The sequence below is a fragment of the Pipistrellus kuhlii genome, unplaced genomic scaffold (assembly GCF_014108245.1).
Source record: "Pipistrellus kuhlii isolate mPipKuh1 unplaced genomic scaffold, mPipKuh1.p scaffold_m20_p_9, whole genome shotgun sequence".
Lineage (NCBI taxonomy): Eukaryota > Metazoa > Chordata > Mammalia > Chiroptera > Vespertilionidae > Pipistrellus > Pipistrellus kuhlii.
The window spans coordinates 684,904-700,212 of NW_023425595.1; positions in this window are offsets into that span (position 1 = coordinate 684,904).

The window sequence follows — 15,309 nt, forward strand, 5'->3', positions numbered from 1 at the left end:
CCAAAATCTAAAATGCAGCCTAAATCGCGGGCCGAATGGTTTACTGAACAGTCATAAACTGTCATTGTGATGGAAACGCAGCGGAGTGCAGTGATGACAGCGCGGTGCGGGCCACATTGCAAGGCCTGGCGGGACGGATTTGGCCCGCGGGCCTTGTGTTTGACACATGTGGTTTACATGCTCTATTTTTTTTAAAAAAATATATTTTATTGATTTTACACAGAGAGGAATTGAGAAGGACAGAGAGTTAGAAACGCTGATGAGAGAAGCATCAACCAGCTGCCTCTTGCACAGCCCCCACTGGGGATGTGCCCGCAACCAAGGTACATGCCCTTGACCGGAATCGAACCCGGGACCTTTCAGTCCACAGGCTGACGCTCTATCCACTGAGCCAAACACGCTGTACTTTCTGGTCCTGGAGTTGATCTGAAATCCCGGGCATTTTCCTGAAATCCCTCAGGGTTGGGGGACCTTTGGGGGCTGTGGGGACACTCCCAGCCCGGGCCCCACTGCAGCTGCCTCTCCGGAAGGCAGGTTTGGGGTGGGAGAACGTCCTGGAGCCGCGGGCCAGAAGCCCACATCCACCTGGCCCTGCAGGGCCTGCGTCTCGGTCATGGGGGAGGCCCCCTGCACTGCTGCATTGCTGGCTTTCCACACACTGCTCGCTCCTCCCCGCCCTGGTCCCTACACATCTCCTACCCGTCTCCACCCCAGGTCTCAGCGCCACCTAGTGGCGGGATCGGGGTCTGTGTGCCTCATTTTTAATGCAACTGGACTCCGGGACCCCAGGACAGCTCATGGCTTTTCCCAGGCCAGCTAGCCGCAGGCTGCCAGTGTCCGGCTGTGACCCTGGCCCAGCGTCTGGGCTGCAGGCTGAGCAGGCACCGCTAGTGGGATGTTCTGTGCAGGTGCCAGAGCCGCACGGCGCGTCCACCCGCCCCGCTTTACGTCCTGTCACAGAGAAGTCTCCCTGACGTTTACCGTCGGAGCAGGTGACTCTGGGTGATCTGTGTGGGCCCAGGGGGACAGGCTGGTTGGAGGGGCTGGCTCCGCCCTCGGCGTGGTCATCCTGGTGCCTGCTGACTGTGCGCAGGGTCCTGGCACTCTGAGGGGCTCCCTCTGCCAGTTTCCGAGGTGCCAGCCTCTGAGCCTTTGTTCCGGTGAGAACTGTGGCTGGACGGAGCTCGGGTGGCGTGGCTGCGGGCGTGGGCGCGGGCCGCTGGGTGGCCCTGTCCACAGAGCTTTGTGTCCCCGCCCCCGCCCAGGCCACCTCGCGGCACAGGAGGAGGTCTGCTGGTGAAGGGCATGTGTTCGGCCTCAGCCGTGGTTTCCCTTGGCTCTGGCCTGGCATCAGCGGCCAAAGTCAGGGACCCCTGGGCTGGGGTCGCTGCCCCGACAGAGCAGAGGCAGGAGGACCCCCGGGGCCTTCAGTGTAAAAGGCAAACTTGGAAGCCCTTCACAGACCACGCACGTACAGAAAGGAAAATGCTGGTAAACTCAGGACACTTAAGAACTTTCTTTAAAAGGCACCGCACACAGGCACGCCACCGCCTGGGAAAACGTGCCTGTAGCAGGGATAACTGAGTAAGGACCCATGTCTGGGCCATGCGCAAAGCTCCTCAAATTAGCGAGAAAAATGACAAACCAATAGAAAACGGGCGTGCACGGGTTTTTCACAGAGAAGCCGACACGGGCCGTAGTCACGTGAAAAGGCGTGCACCCTCGCCGGCGATCCGAGACACGCAGGCCAGGCCACGCTGGTGTGTTCACGGCCTTAGCAGGTCTGGCCGTCGGAGGCGCTGGAACTCGCAGATGTGCTTGGAGGACGTTTAACGGGCATAGCCTCTTGGGAAAGTAGTTTGGCATCCTTCATGGTCATTGGGCATGACACCTGGAGGTATTCTGCTGGGCACACACCCACGGGGACCAGAGGGTGGGATGCCCAGGGAGCAATGCGAGTGCCAGCAGCAGCCGGGCACACCCTGAACCTCCTCCCCAGAGTGCTCACGCCGAGGAGCTTGACGCACACCGGGGAGTATCCCACACCGCTGAGCGCGGCCCCCCCGCCCCCCGGCCTCAAAGAGCTGCGTGAGGGAACCTCGGAGGCACAATGCGGAGAGAGCAAAGCAAGCCCCGGGAGACTCCGCGCAGAAAGGCAGCATTTATGCAAAATCCGAACCAAAGTTAACTAAGTGCCTTCGGGGCGGGCACCCATTGGCGATGCAGTCACAGCTCGAGGGCCCGGAGCCTGCAGTCCCGCGGAGGGGCCGCCTCCTGGGGGCGGCAGGACCGGGGGAAGGACCGTGGTCACACGGTGCCCGTTCTGGCCGCGTGGTCATCGTGTTAAGAACGTTGTGACGTAGGTTTATGTCACCTGTTTCTTTTGTACATGCCAACTATTAACTGTAGAAGGAGGGAGGGGCAGGTGGGAGGAGGAATTGAGGACAAGGCGCTGGGGCAGCCCCTCCGAGGAATTTTCCTGCAAAGGAGAGCGGTGGACGGGTGACTGCGGGCGGGGCATGGGGTCAGGAGCCTTGGGTTACGCACCACATGGGGAGCTGTGGGGACCGCGGGGGGAGGCAGGCCCAGGAAGCAGGGAGCACTCCCGGGGGGGGCGGGCCCGAGGAGTCGCTGGAGCCTTGGTGTTAGTGGACGGGGGCCATGGATGGTGGCAGGAGGCGCAGAGTCGAGGGCTGGGCCAGAGCTGCCACGGGTCAGGGTCTGCATGAGGGAGCCCAGTGTCCCTGAGGCCCCTCCGGGGCTCCCTCCCACACGCTGCCCAGGCCCTGGCAGCTGGGCGGGGGCCAGGCCGGGGCCCAGTCTGTCGCTGGAACCTCAGTGCAGCCCCGCTGAGCGGGCTGGGCTTTTCATGTGGTCTCCTCCGCTCGGCACAGCAGGGAGGGCCCTGCCTCTCACCAGCGCAGCCCGGGTTTGGTTTCCTGCCCCGGAGATAATTGCTGGTTCCTATGAAGAGGTTAGACAATTCCTCGCTGTAAAAAAGAGTGGGCAGCAGGCACACCGCACTGCTCTTAGCATGGCAGAAGGGGGCGTGGGGCTCAGGCGCCCGCACATCAAAGTGGCCAGCAGGCTCTGCGGGCAGCGCGCCCCCGCCCCCTGATCGCGGTGGGGGCCGAGGTGTTCCGGTAACACAATCGGGGCCACCCGGGGTGGTGGGCCCACACCTGCGGGCCTGGGTGCCCCCTGCCGCCTGGGACCCACGTCAGCGGCTCATCTGCATTGGGGCCTTGGCAACACCTGTCGGCAGGTGAGGCAGACCTGCCTCGCCTCCCTCTGGGGCCTTTCGTCTCCCTCACAGACCTGGGTGGGTAGGAACCACCGACGCCGGAATCCACAGCCAGGGGACCGTTCTCTAGCTGCATGCATCAGGCCAGCGGCCCAATTGCATTGTGGGGAGAGGCAGGCACACTAACAAGGGCTCAGAGAGAGCATGGATGGGGCCCCCGCCTCTGGGGGGCCCGGCCCAGCCCCGTCCAGCAGTAGCGCTTCCCTCGGCTGCGCCCCTCGGCCTGCCCTGCTCAGCAGGGGCGTTTCTGCCCCCTCTGCCCCAGGGCCTGGGTGCGGTGTGTGCAGCTGCACCGAGAGGGTCTGAGGGGGAGACTGTGGAACAGGACGCTCATCGCTCGAGCACGCGCTCTGCAGACACGGACCGGCTCCTCTGCCGGCCAGGGCGGTGCAGTGGGATGGACGGGAAAGGCCGGGCCGGCGGAGGGGCGAGGGGCTGCCCACACGCCCAGGACCCGCTGCTGCCGCAGCCAGCGCGGGGCTTCCCGGCAGCCTTTGGGAAAAGGGAAGAGGTTTCCGTGGAGGAGGCGTGGGCTGCTTGTCGGTGAGCTGGGCCCCACAGGGGCCCGGGAGGCCGGCAGACTTCCTGGCGGAGGCACGTCTTCCGGGAAGTGGGCCGGGACCCGCCGCGGTCTCCCCAGCCCCGGTCTCTCCATCATCGGCCTGTTTTGAAGGCTCCTCGTGGGGAACCGACGAAGTGAAGGAGCTAAAGCGGCATCTAGTCTGCAGAGTAGCGGACCCGGAGGTTGTCGGCATTTTATTTCCCCCACAGGCACCCTCGGGGGAGGGATAGTGCAGTGATGAGCAGCAGAAATGGCAGCCACGTGTTTGAATGCCTGCTCTCTGCAGGATATTGGCCTGTGCCACCCCACAGGGGCCACTGGCGTGGCAGCACGGACCGGTGGAGAAACCGAGGCACAGAGAGGTTGAGACACAGCTGCCATGGCATGGCTGTCCCTCCCGGCCCAGCCTTTGCTCTGGTTCCATCAGACACACGGGAAGATCCTGGTGGTCCCGGGGGGTCCCTGTGGCCCCACAGAAGGTGGTAGGTGGCAGGAATGATGTGCTTCAGGGGGCAGGCGGGGCTCCTGGTGACTGTCCCCCGTCTTAGCCCGGGGCACCTGGTGTCCTCGGCGGGGTCTGGGCCCCACCTGCCATGACCTTGTTTGGAAAAGGAGGTGGGTCAGTGGGGGGCTGGAAGAATGTCCCCGAGAAAGCCAAGGGGCCCACTGGTGTGTGCTCTGCCTCAGACACGGGGCTCAGTGCTGGCCCGGTGTGCTCTGCCTCAGACACGGGGCTCAGTGCTGGCCTGGTGTGCTCTGCCTCAGACACAGGGCTCAGTGCCGGCATGCCTGCAGGCGCAGCCTGTGCCCTTCTCTCTGCTGCCCTTAGTTCCCTGGGGGGTGAGAAGGACCGGAAGTGACCTACCTCACGGGGTTTTGGGACATAAAGAGGGTGAGGCGAGTTACAGCGCTGTGTGTCACGCCAGGCACTTCCTCATGCGGCTGCTGTCCCTGAGCCTGGACATGGGCAGAGGAAGGAGTCTGTCCCTGCCGCGCTCCCAGGTGACAGCCCCTGGGTGCTGCTGCCCTCACCCGGCACCTGGCAGGCAGGCACTGCCAGGGTGCGGGCCAGCCTCTCCCTCCTGGGCACCGCCTCTCGGGTCTGCACACAGGTGCTGGCCCTTTGTTTCAGGGGTGAGGTGGCACCTGCTGAGCCCTCGCCCTCCACCTTGGAGGTGGCACCAGGGACGCAGCACCTGTTAGACCCAGCACCTGAGGGCGGGCTTTGACGCCTGCCCTGGCCCCAGCTGGCAAGGGGGTCCTGTGGGCCTGGAGCGGGCACCTTGCCCATTCACAGACACCGCAGAGCCAGCTTAGATGACAGGAAATGCAGGCTCTCTATGCTTCCCCTGCTGTCAGTGGGTGGGGCTCCCAGAGGTGATTTGCATACAGGTGAGGGCCCTGCAGCAGAGGCCCTGAGTGTCCAGAGGCAGGGCCACGTAGGGGAGACACACCTGGAGAGCAGCAGCCTGGCTCACACGTAGTCCCAGGGCCGGCCAGCGGAGGGCAGCAGAGCTCCACAGCAAGTGTCACAGGCGGTGCAGCCCTGAGCACCGGGGCAGCTACCCCAGCCTGGACTTCCTTCCGCATCTACTACGGTGTCTCCTCCTTCCGCACCTTCCTGAACCCCGAGGCCAGCTCTGGGAACTCCCTCTGCCCCTTGCAGCCTTCGCTACCTCCATCGGCGCTCATGCCTCACTATTTTACCTGGTCTAACGGATGCTGGGGACCTGTGGTGGCCGTGACCTGCCCTGGACACAGAATAAGCATTTGCCGAATTGCAAGCTGGGGGACGGAGGATGGTTGGGCCTGTCTGTTGGAGTCGCCTGGAGAGCAGGGTGCTGGCAGGGCCCCCTCTGGCCCTGGGGACCCCTGAACCCACATTCTTGGAGAAATGGGCAAATAAACCTCTGGGCGCTGGGCCAGCGTCAGAGGGCTCTCCTGGGTGTCAGTGTGCCCACGCACACCCCTGCCTTCCCATTCCTGTTTCCCGGAGGAGGAGCTGAGGCTCAGAACGTTCTGGAACACCCTCCCCAGCAGCATCCACACCCCACTCCCTGTGCAGGCCCGGGCTGGCTGCTTCCGGAAACAAAAGGATTGGACCCTACACTGGACCGAAGGAGCTGCACGGCTGGGGGACTGCCGGGGCTGAGTCACCGGGGAGGACAGGGACGGCGTTAGCTCAGAACCGGCAGAGGGGTCCCAGGTGGCGTGTGGGCCGGGCTGCCGGAGCGGGCGGCAGGCAGGGGCCAGGCCTGGCACTGGCTCCTTGCGAAGCCTCGGGTTGGGCTTGTGGAAGGTTCACAGGCCGGTGGACAGCCCTCCCCGGAAACAGTCTCACGCCGATCAGAGGCCTTGAACATGTTTCTGAGATTCAAGGACTGTTGGGGGCTCCGCGGGAGGGCCCTGCCCTCCGTCGGCTCAGAGTTTCACTGCCCAGCTGGGAGGCAGGGACGCTGGGCTGCAGGGCCCCGGAGGCCTGCAGGCCGGGATCTCTGCTCTGGCTGGCCTGTGGATGGCGGCTGGGGGAGGGGCTGCCTGGGGACCTTTGAGGGGGACGGGTTGGGGGAGTGAAACTGGCAGAAGGCAGAGGAGGGCTCCTCCTGGCAGGAGAGCCGCACACGCTGACGGCCGCCAGAAGGGGGCGTGCGCTGCAGCGTGGCCTCCCTCCCCGGCTCCTGGGTGAAGCGCTCTGGAATCTATTTCTCTCTCTCTCCCAGAACAAAATCCGTCTCCATCCCAGCTGACAGCACGTGGCAGGAACAGGAAGTTCCTGTGGTGGGGTGGGAGCCGACCAGCGTGGCCGCTCCCCGCAGAGCATGGGGGCCGAGGTGTCGTGCCAGCTTCCTGGGGCGCTGTGACAAAGCACCACAAACGGGGGCCTGAAACAGCGGGGTCTCTCTCTCCCTCCCGGGCCAGAGCCCGACACCGGCCCCCGGGGAGGCTGCTTCCCACCGCCTCCCGCTTCAGGGCTCAGGCGTCCCTGGCCGGCACGTCTCTGCGGCCTCTCTCTCCGTGGCCACGTGGTCTCCTTCTCAGTATATGTCATCAGGCCTCTTGTCATAGGACCAGGGCGACCTCATCTTGCTCGTATCTGGGATCGTGTCTTGATCACACTCTGTATCCAGGGAAGAGCCCCGCTCTGGACCGGAATTTGCCCCGGAAGAGGGGTTTCTCTCTCAGCGTCCATAAGTGGGCAGCTCAGCTTGCTGTAGGTGGTGACCGCGGAACCCAGCAGGCTGCCGGCGGCCACGGGCTGGACAGGAGGAGTGGCAGGAATCGGGACGGTGGCAGGATGGACTCGGGTGCCTGATTTGGGGCCCACCCAGGCCTTGCCACGGCCTCATGTGCATTTTTGAACCCACTTGGGCCTCAGTGTCTGCATCTGTCAAGTGGGCTGCTGCTCCCTCTGCTGCCCTGACGTCAGGCTGATTCTCTGGAGCAAATGCGGTGGGGGGGGGGGGGGGAGGGGGGGGAGAGAGAGAAAGATGGTTAGTGTGAGACCAGGAGCACCGTCCTCCGGCACAGCCCAGGGCCCAGGTCCTCTGCCCACTGGCTGCACAAACTCTGCTCCTCGGTCGCCTCGATGGCAGAATGAGACACAGGCGTCGCCTGGCCAGCTTGCAGTGAGGACAGATGAGACAATGGCCCGGTGCCTGGCCACAAGGCCGGTTCCCTGTGTGGGCCAGCTCGCTGCATGCCCGGCTCTGGTCCCAGCCCCTTGGAGACGGTCAAGGAGAGTCCTGCCAACCCGCCCCTCCCCCCAGGGCCCTCTGTCCCACCACAGGCTTCATCGGCATTCCTGGCCGCCGAGGCGTCAGTTACCGGCCACATCTGAGGATGACACTGGTCCTAGATGGGCCGCAGGGGGAGGTTGGGAGATGCGGGGTCCGGCAGAAGTGACATCCCAGTGTCTGTCTCTTCGATGCCGTCTCCTCGGACCCGGGGCCGAGCAGCGTCCATGCTCAGGGAGTCCCCACCAGGTCTGTCTGCAGAGACACACAGCGGAGAGAAGGCGCTCCCGCGCACCCAGCCGCCCGCATTCCGGGGGGCAGTGACTTGTTGCCAGTCCCAGGGGACTCCCTCGTGCCCACATCGACCGTCTTCCCTTCCGGATGCCGACGCCACGTCCACTGGCAGGGCCGCGGCCCTCCGACAGCGCATGCCCTCCGAGGGCTCCTTTCGGAGGGCCATGTCCCGTGCCTCTGTGACTGTTACACGGTCCAGCCGGCACGCCGTGGTCAGCCCCACCCCATGCTCTCTGCTGGGAAGACCAGTTCCCCCTGAACCTAGGCCTTGGTGCCCCTCAGCGGGCGTACCTGGCACAGAGAAGCAGGGACGACCAAGGGAGCACTTAAAAAAAATATATATATATATTATTTATTTATTTTTATTTATTTATTTATTTATTTATTTTAAAAAAATGTGTTCCAATAAAACTTTATTTATAAAAGTAGGTGACAAGCTGGATTTGGCTCATAGGCCATAGTTTTCTTCTTTTTTCTTTTATTATTATTATTATTTTTATTATTAAATTATTATCTGTGTACATATTTTACCATTAAAAAATATATTTTATTGTTTTTTTTTTTACAGAGAGGAAGGGAGAGAGATAGAGAGCTAGAAACGTCGATGAGGGAGAAACATCGACCAGCTGCCTCTTGCACACCCCCTACCGGGGATATGCCTGCAACCAAGGTACATGCCTTTGACCGGGATTGAACCTGGGACCTTTCAGTCCGCAGGCCGATGCTCTACCGCTGAGCCAAACTATCTTTGTCTTTTAATTGATATTTTACTGAGAGGAAGAGAGAGGGACAGAGAGTTAGAAACATCAATGAGGAGAATCATCGACCAGCTGCCTCCTGCACACCCCCCACTGGGGATGTGCCCTCAACCAAGGATGTGCCCCTGACCGGAACCGAACCCGGGACCCTTCAGTCCGCAGGCCGACGCTCTATCCACTGAGCCAAACCGGTTTCGGCCAAGGGAGCACTTTTGATCTCGGGATGGCTGGCACTTGTGCCAAGAGCCCCCCCCGCCCTGTGCCTGTGCCTGGCTCTGGCCCATGCCAGCTTCGGGGCGGCTCCCGGAGAAGCCCACGGAAGCCCCTTTGACAAATGGCTTCCTGCGGGGCCCGGGGGCTGTGGACCCAGCCCAGGCTTCTGCTTGGCTCCCCGCCTGGGCCCCAGGACGCAGGGCCATATGGCAGGTTCGGAGCCTGTGCCAGGCCCCGGCATTCCTGTGTGGTGGCCCTGGAGGCCCCCAACTCTGCCAGCTCTGCCCGCCGCGGCCCCGAGCGGCCAGGGCACGGGGGTGGGAGGGGGCGTGTGTAATGGTGAGCCCACGCCGCCCCCGTTGGTGCAGCGACGCCGGCCGGGCCCCTCTCCGGCCGGCGGGGTCTGGGAAGCGGATGGCCGGGCTATTTTTGTCCCGCCCGCGGCCTGATGAGCTTAATAAGGCCACGGTGAGCGCTTCCTTGCGAGCCGCTCTGAGGAAATGTTTGCACACGGAGCACTTTCCCACAGCCCAGGGACAATGTGCCCGGCCTTGCCAAGGATCCCTCTTGCCACCCTCGTCTTTCCTGTCGCTGGAGGTGGCTGGAGGCCCGCCAGGCCGCGGGCCGCGCCGCCTCCGCCGGTCGCTGTCCGGGTGGATGTCTGACGCGGAGGAGGCCTGGCCGGGTGGCTGGAGCACCCCCTCCCCGTCGGCCTGCAGGGCCGGGGGCTGGGGGCTGACGGGGCAGGGGCGGGAGTGGCTGTGTGGGCTCGGCCGTGGCCGTGGCCGTGAGAACCGGCCGCCCCTGCTCCCGGCTCTTTGAAGCGGCTCCAGCTGCCGGCCTGGTGTGGTGCCCAGCGTGGCCGCCTGCATTTCCAGTCCGTCCGGATCCACGTGGGAAACCTCACTGTCCAGCTCCGGGCCGCGGGCCCTGCCGCCCGAGGCGAGCTCGTGGGAAGCTGCCTCTGGGCGATTCTCTGAGCCCACCGGCCTCCTGCCCGGGGCCTGGCTCCCTCCCGGTCTCCGCTCCGGCCGCTGCGGCCAGGCTCTGTCTGGCTCCGGGGGCCCGGCCACAGGGAGGCAGGCGGCGACAGCACGTGGCTGCCTTGGGGTTTTCGGGGACCACAGCCTCTGGGGGGAGAAGGGATTCTGAGGGAGGATGATGGCAAAGGGCGTGTCTGAGGAGAGGAAGAAGGGGGTCTGGGTGTGTTTGTGTGCGAGTGTGTGTGTGTGTCTGTGTGTGTGTGTGTGTCTGTGTCTGTGTGTGTGACTGTGTGTGACTGTCTGTGTCTCTGTGTGTGGGTGTGTGAGTATATGTGTGTGTGTGTGTCTGTGTGTGTGTGGGTGTGTGAGTATATGTGTGTGTGTGTCTGTGTGTGTGACTGTGTGTGACTGTGTGTCTCTCTGTGTGTGTGTGTGTCTGTGTGTGTGTGTGACCGTGTGTGACTGTGTGTGTGTGTGTGTGTGAGTATATGTGTGTGTGTGTGTCTCTGTGTGTGGGTGTGTGAGTATATGTGTGTGTGTGTGTCTCTGTGTGAGTGTGTGTATATCTGTATGTATGTCTCTGTGAGTGTGTAAGTGTATGTCTCTGTGTCTGTGTCTCTGTGTGAGTGTAGGTCTATGTGTATGTGTGTAGGTGTGTGTGTCAGTATAAGTGTGTGTATACCTGCGTGTATGTCTCTCTGAGTGTGTGAGTGTATGTGTGTATGTGTGTGTGTGTGTGTGTTTGTGTGTGAGTGTGTGTATGTGTGTATGTCTCTGCGAGTGTATGTGTGTATGTGTGTGTGTATGTGTGAGTGTGTAAGTGTATGTCTCTGTGTGTGTCTGTGTATGAGTGTATGTCTGTGAGTATGTGTGTATGTCTCTGTGTGAGTGTGTGTATATCTGTGTGTATGTCTCTGTGAATGTGAGTGTATGTGTGAATGTGTGTGTGTCTGTGTGTGAGTGTGTGTATATCTGTGTGTGTGTCTGTGTGTATCTGTGTGTGAGTGTGTGGCTGGGTGGGGGTAGAGGAGGCAGCGGTGGGGCTGCTGCCCAGGGAGCCGATGAGCAGACGGGTAAGGCGGTGAGTGAGCGGGTTTCCCCGGGCGAATCCCGGGCGCTCTGGGAACTGGGGACCTGCAGTGGGGGAAGGGCCTGAAGAGACCCGCCCGCAGGCCCCTGGGCTGGGAGAGGCCCCTGGGCCCCAGCCTGCGCTCACTTGGGAGGGCCCCAGGCTGGGGCGGCCGGGCCCTGGGCTGCGGCGGCCGGCCCACTGTCCAGGATTCGTGCTGTCGGTGTGCTGGGCGCCGGGCAGGCTGGAGAGGCGGCAGGTGTGGGCGTGGCCGGAATGCTGCTCCGGACGATAGCGTCCTGCCCACGGCCCGCACCTGTGAGACAGGGACCGTGCCCCCCTCCCAGCTGGGGGGGATCGCACCTTCCCCACGACTTTTTAGAGGTGCCCAGAGATGTCCACGTCCCTCTCCTGAACCTGGGAATGTGACCTTTTTGGAGAACAGGTGTTTGCAGGTGTGATCCAGGTAAGGGGCTGAATGAGTGGTCATCCCAGATGGGCCAGAGGGCTTTGAGCTGCGGGCGGGGCTCGGATGGGGGAAGTGGAGGTGCCGGCATTCTAGCAGGGGTTATGTGAGCAGTGAGTGCCCCGCCAGGGAGAGGCGGGGACAGGGGGTGGCCTGGTGGGAGCTCTGTCTCCAAGGCCAGGCGGGGAGACACTGCCTATTGGGGTCTCCTCAACTGAGGTCCTTACTCAGCTCTAAGAAAGAAGAAGCAAGAAAAGCTAATTATTCCATCAAGATAACTGTCTTTTTGGGGGATGATCAGTGTTATGCATCCATCCATTCAAACTCCCATTTCTTCTCTCTCCCTTCTCTCTCTTCATTCAAGTATCCATCCATCTATCCATCCATCCCTCCACCCATCCAAATATCCATCCATCCATCCATCCATCCCTCCACCCATCCAAATGTCCACCCATCCATTCATCCATCCATCCATCCATTCATCCCTCCACCCATCCTAATGTCCATCCATCCATCCATCCATTCATCCACCCATCCAAATGTCCATCCATCCATCCATCCACCCATCCAAATGTCCATCCATCCATCCATCCATTCATCCACCCATCCAAATGTCCATCCATCTATCCATCCATCCCTCCACCCATCCAAATGTCCATCCCTCCATCCATCCCTCCCTCCACCCATCCAAATGTCCATCCATCCATCCATCCATCCATTCACCCATCCATCCATCCACCCATCCAAATAATCCTCTTTTCCTCCCTCCATCCTTGTGTTCTATGGCAAGCATACTTCCAGACCCTGGTCCCTGCGCCCATGTTGAATGGTGGCCACAGACACTGAAGAGATGATTGCACACCATGCGGGGAGCTCCAGGAAGAAAGGGGCAGTGCCTACTGGGTGTGTAGCAGGGCCTTGGCTCACCTGGTGGTCAGGGTGGGCTCTCTAAGTGGACTCTCGAGGGAGTGGAGAAGGGTGATCTTGATGGGAGAACAGAATGTGCAAAGCCTCAGAAGCAGAAAGGTCTGGTGAGATAAGAAGAGAAAGAAAGCTGGTGTGTGTGCGTGCGTGTGTGTGTGTGTGTGCGCGCGTACATGTGTGTGTGCGTGCGTGTCGGGGCGGTGGGGGTGGCGAGGAGGAGGCTCAGCGTCGGGGAAGACGCTGACATACTCGGAGTCAGTCAGTCACTCCGGGGCTCGGCTCGGGGCGGACCCCTCTGGTTTGGTTTTGCAAGCTTTGCTTTCTCAGGAGGTTGCTTGAAAGGGGACCTCAAGGTCAAGATGGGCTCTTGGAGGCCTTGGAGGCCGAAGCAGGTTTGTTTTGGCCGAGTCAGCTGAGGAGCACGCGGGCTCGCCGAGGCGCGTGTGTGCGGCGAGCGGGCTCACGCGCCCGGAGCTCGGCGCGGCGCTCCCCTGTCTGTTAACGGTACAATCTGTTCAGACCTTTGGAACATTCCTCAGCTTCTATTTGATGTGGGAAGAATCGTTTCTGGAATTAGCATATAAATTGGCCCAAGTCAGCAGCTCCTCTGGAGAGCCCTTCTCCAGGTGGCGGGCAGGGTGGCCAGAGGGTCCCTCTGCCCATCCGGCCCCTTCCGCTCCCTCCGAGGGGCAGACGGCGGGCTCTGAGGGAGGACCCCAGGCTTCCCCCCCACTCATGCTGCCCGGGAAGAACGCGTGTCCCCTCCTCGGCGGACCCCGGAGCGGGCGGTGTGAGCCCGGGCGCGGGATCCTTTCCGGGTAAAGGGCTCGGAGGGAGCATTTTCCCACGCGCCTGCCTCTGGAACCCGGGCATCGGAAGGGGAAACAGGGAATGCCCACCCCCGAGCTGTCATGTCTAGTCTGGTTGGGGATATTTTGCCCATTTTATGGCCCTATCAGCCCGGGTCTGATGGACAGGGGAGTGGTTGATCATTAACTGTTTGCTCCATGTGGCATTCCAAATTCTGGCCCAAATAGCTCAGCCCGGCGTGCTGATTCCACCTGCCCATCGGGCCATGGCCGGGCGGCGCCCCCTGCTGTGGGCGTGGCGAATCCCCCCACCCCCACTCCCGTGCCAGCGGCGGCCCCGAGGTGGCCCTCGGCTCCCCGGGGCACTGTTACGAGGGCTCCGTGCCCTCTTTGTGGGTCCCGCTGCCCATGAGCCAGCTGCCCGACGGGGGCATCCATCCCTGAGAAGCCGTGTGCGATGGGCGTGCGGTCAGCCCACACGGACACACTGTGTCCTGGCCGACCACGGGCCTGGTCTCCTCTCGGTGGCTCAGCCCCGGGCCTCTGTGCCTCGTCCGCCGGCGTTTTCCATGTTCTCCTTCTATACCCGATCCAGGCCCAGGGCAGCGGGGGGTGGGGGGTTGGGTCCGAGGTCTCTCAGAGGGGCTTCCCGAATTCTCAGCCAGGTGAGGCAGGTTGTGGGGTAGAGGGGTTGTGTGTGGGGGGGCACACTCATAATCCGTTGCTCATTTTTTTTGCTTTCTTCGAATTTTCTATCAAACTTCCCAAAGCATCCTTTTCTTGTGGAACCCAAAGGCAATTGCAGGGCATTTTAAAAAGTGCCTACTGTGTGCGAGCGCCTGCCCACCCTGCATGCCTGCCAGCCCTGCCTCCTTAGGACAAGTGCCCGTGGTCCCATGTCCCCGCTGAGCGCCCCATCCTGCCCCACTCCAGGCCCCTTCTCCTCTGGGCACTGGGCCTTCAGGGGCACTTGCGAATGGCAAAGTTCATCACTTGAACTTGGCACTTCTGATGGCTCCTCAGGATTCATGTCTGAGAGAATCGTCCCAGCCCCTTGTTTGGTTCTAGAAGATTCTGGGACTTCCGCCTGCGGCCCTGGCCCCTGAGTCCCCACGCTGTTCCTCTCCCCGAGGGCGGGCTCTGGCGCCCTCTCTCTGCTGTGCGTCTGGGACCAGAGCCCCCTCTGAGCCCCGTGGCTGAGGACGAAGCACAGGCACGTGCACAGGGTGGGGCGGGGGCTGCAGAGACCTGTCCTCAGGCTCTGGGGCGGTGGGACAGAGGCTGCACAGATGCGGAGTGGGAGGTGTGGGAGGGGAGGCTGGGCAGCGGAGAGCAAGGGCAGGGGAGCAGCCGGACCTGGACACGGGCCTGTGGCCCAGCTGTGTGACCTCAAGCAAGTTACCTAACCTCTCTGTGCCCTGTGTTTCCATCACCGTGGAAGCAGGAGTGGCCACAGCGCTTCCGGAGGCCCCTGCCTAGTGGGGGCTCAGTGCCTGGGCTCGAAGGGAGGCCAGGGCCCTGGGGTGGAGGGTGGGGGGCAGGAATCTGGGGTAACAAGACCAAGCTGGCACCTAGGAGGGGGCTTTGCCTGGCTTCTGCTTAGCACCAGCTTCCCGTCCATCTCTGCTGGAGGATTGGGGATGGGGATGGAGGGCCCTGTCCCTGCTTTTCACACGGAGGCTGCCTCCGTGCCCTCGGGGGTTCCCTGGGGGTTGCCTCGGGCTGGGCAGGCCCCCGTCACTGCCCCTCGGCCCCTTCGTGACCACAGCACAGCCTGTGGGTTTTCCTCAGCCCCTCCGGCCCCTCCCCCAGGCCCCCAGCGGGAAGGGCGACACCACCGGGACCCACGGTGCCGGGTGCCCCTCTGTCGGGGAGCCCGGCCCCACGGACACTCTCCTCCAAGTGGCCCTGGAGGAGGCGGTGCCCGATGGGACTGTGGGCCCGCCGGGCACGCAGCCGTGGCTCAGAGACACAGGCGTGCCCGTCGCTTATCCCAGGAGGGCGGCCGAGGACGCTATCTCGCCAGTGTGCGCTGACCTGCGTTATCGTGTTTAGTAAACGCCCGCAAACAGCCGGAAAGCCGCAGGGTCCCGGCGGACGCCCCTCACCCCGGCGTCATAGGAACAGCCCCCCCGAAAGGTGGAAACCTGGAAGCGCCGCGCGTGGACGACGGAGCACACGGCTCCCGCGGGC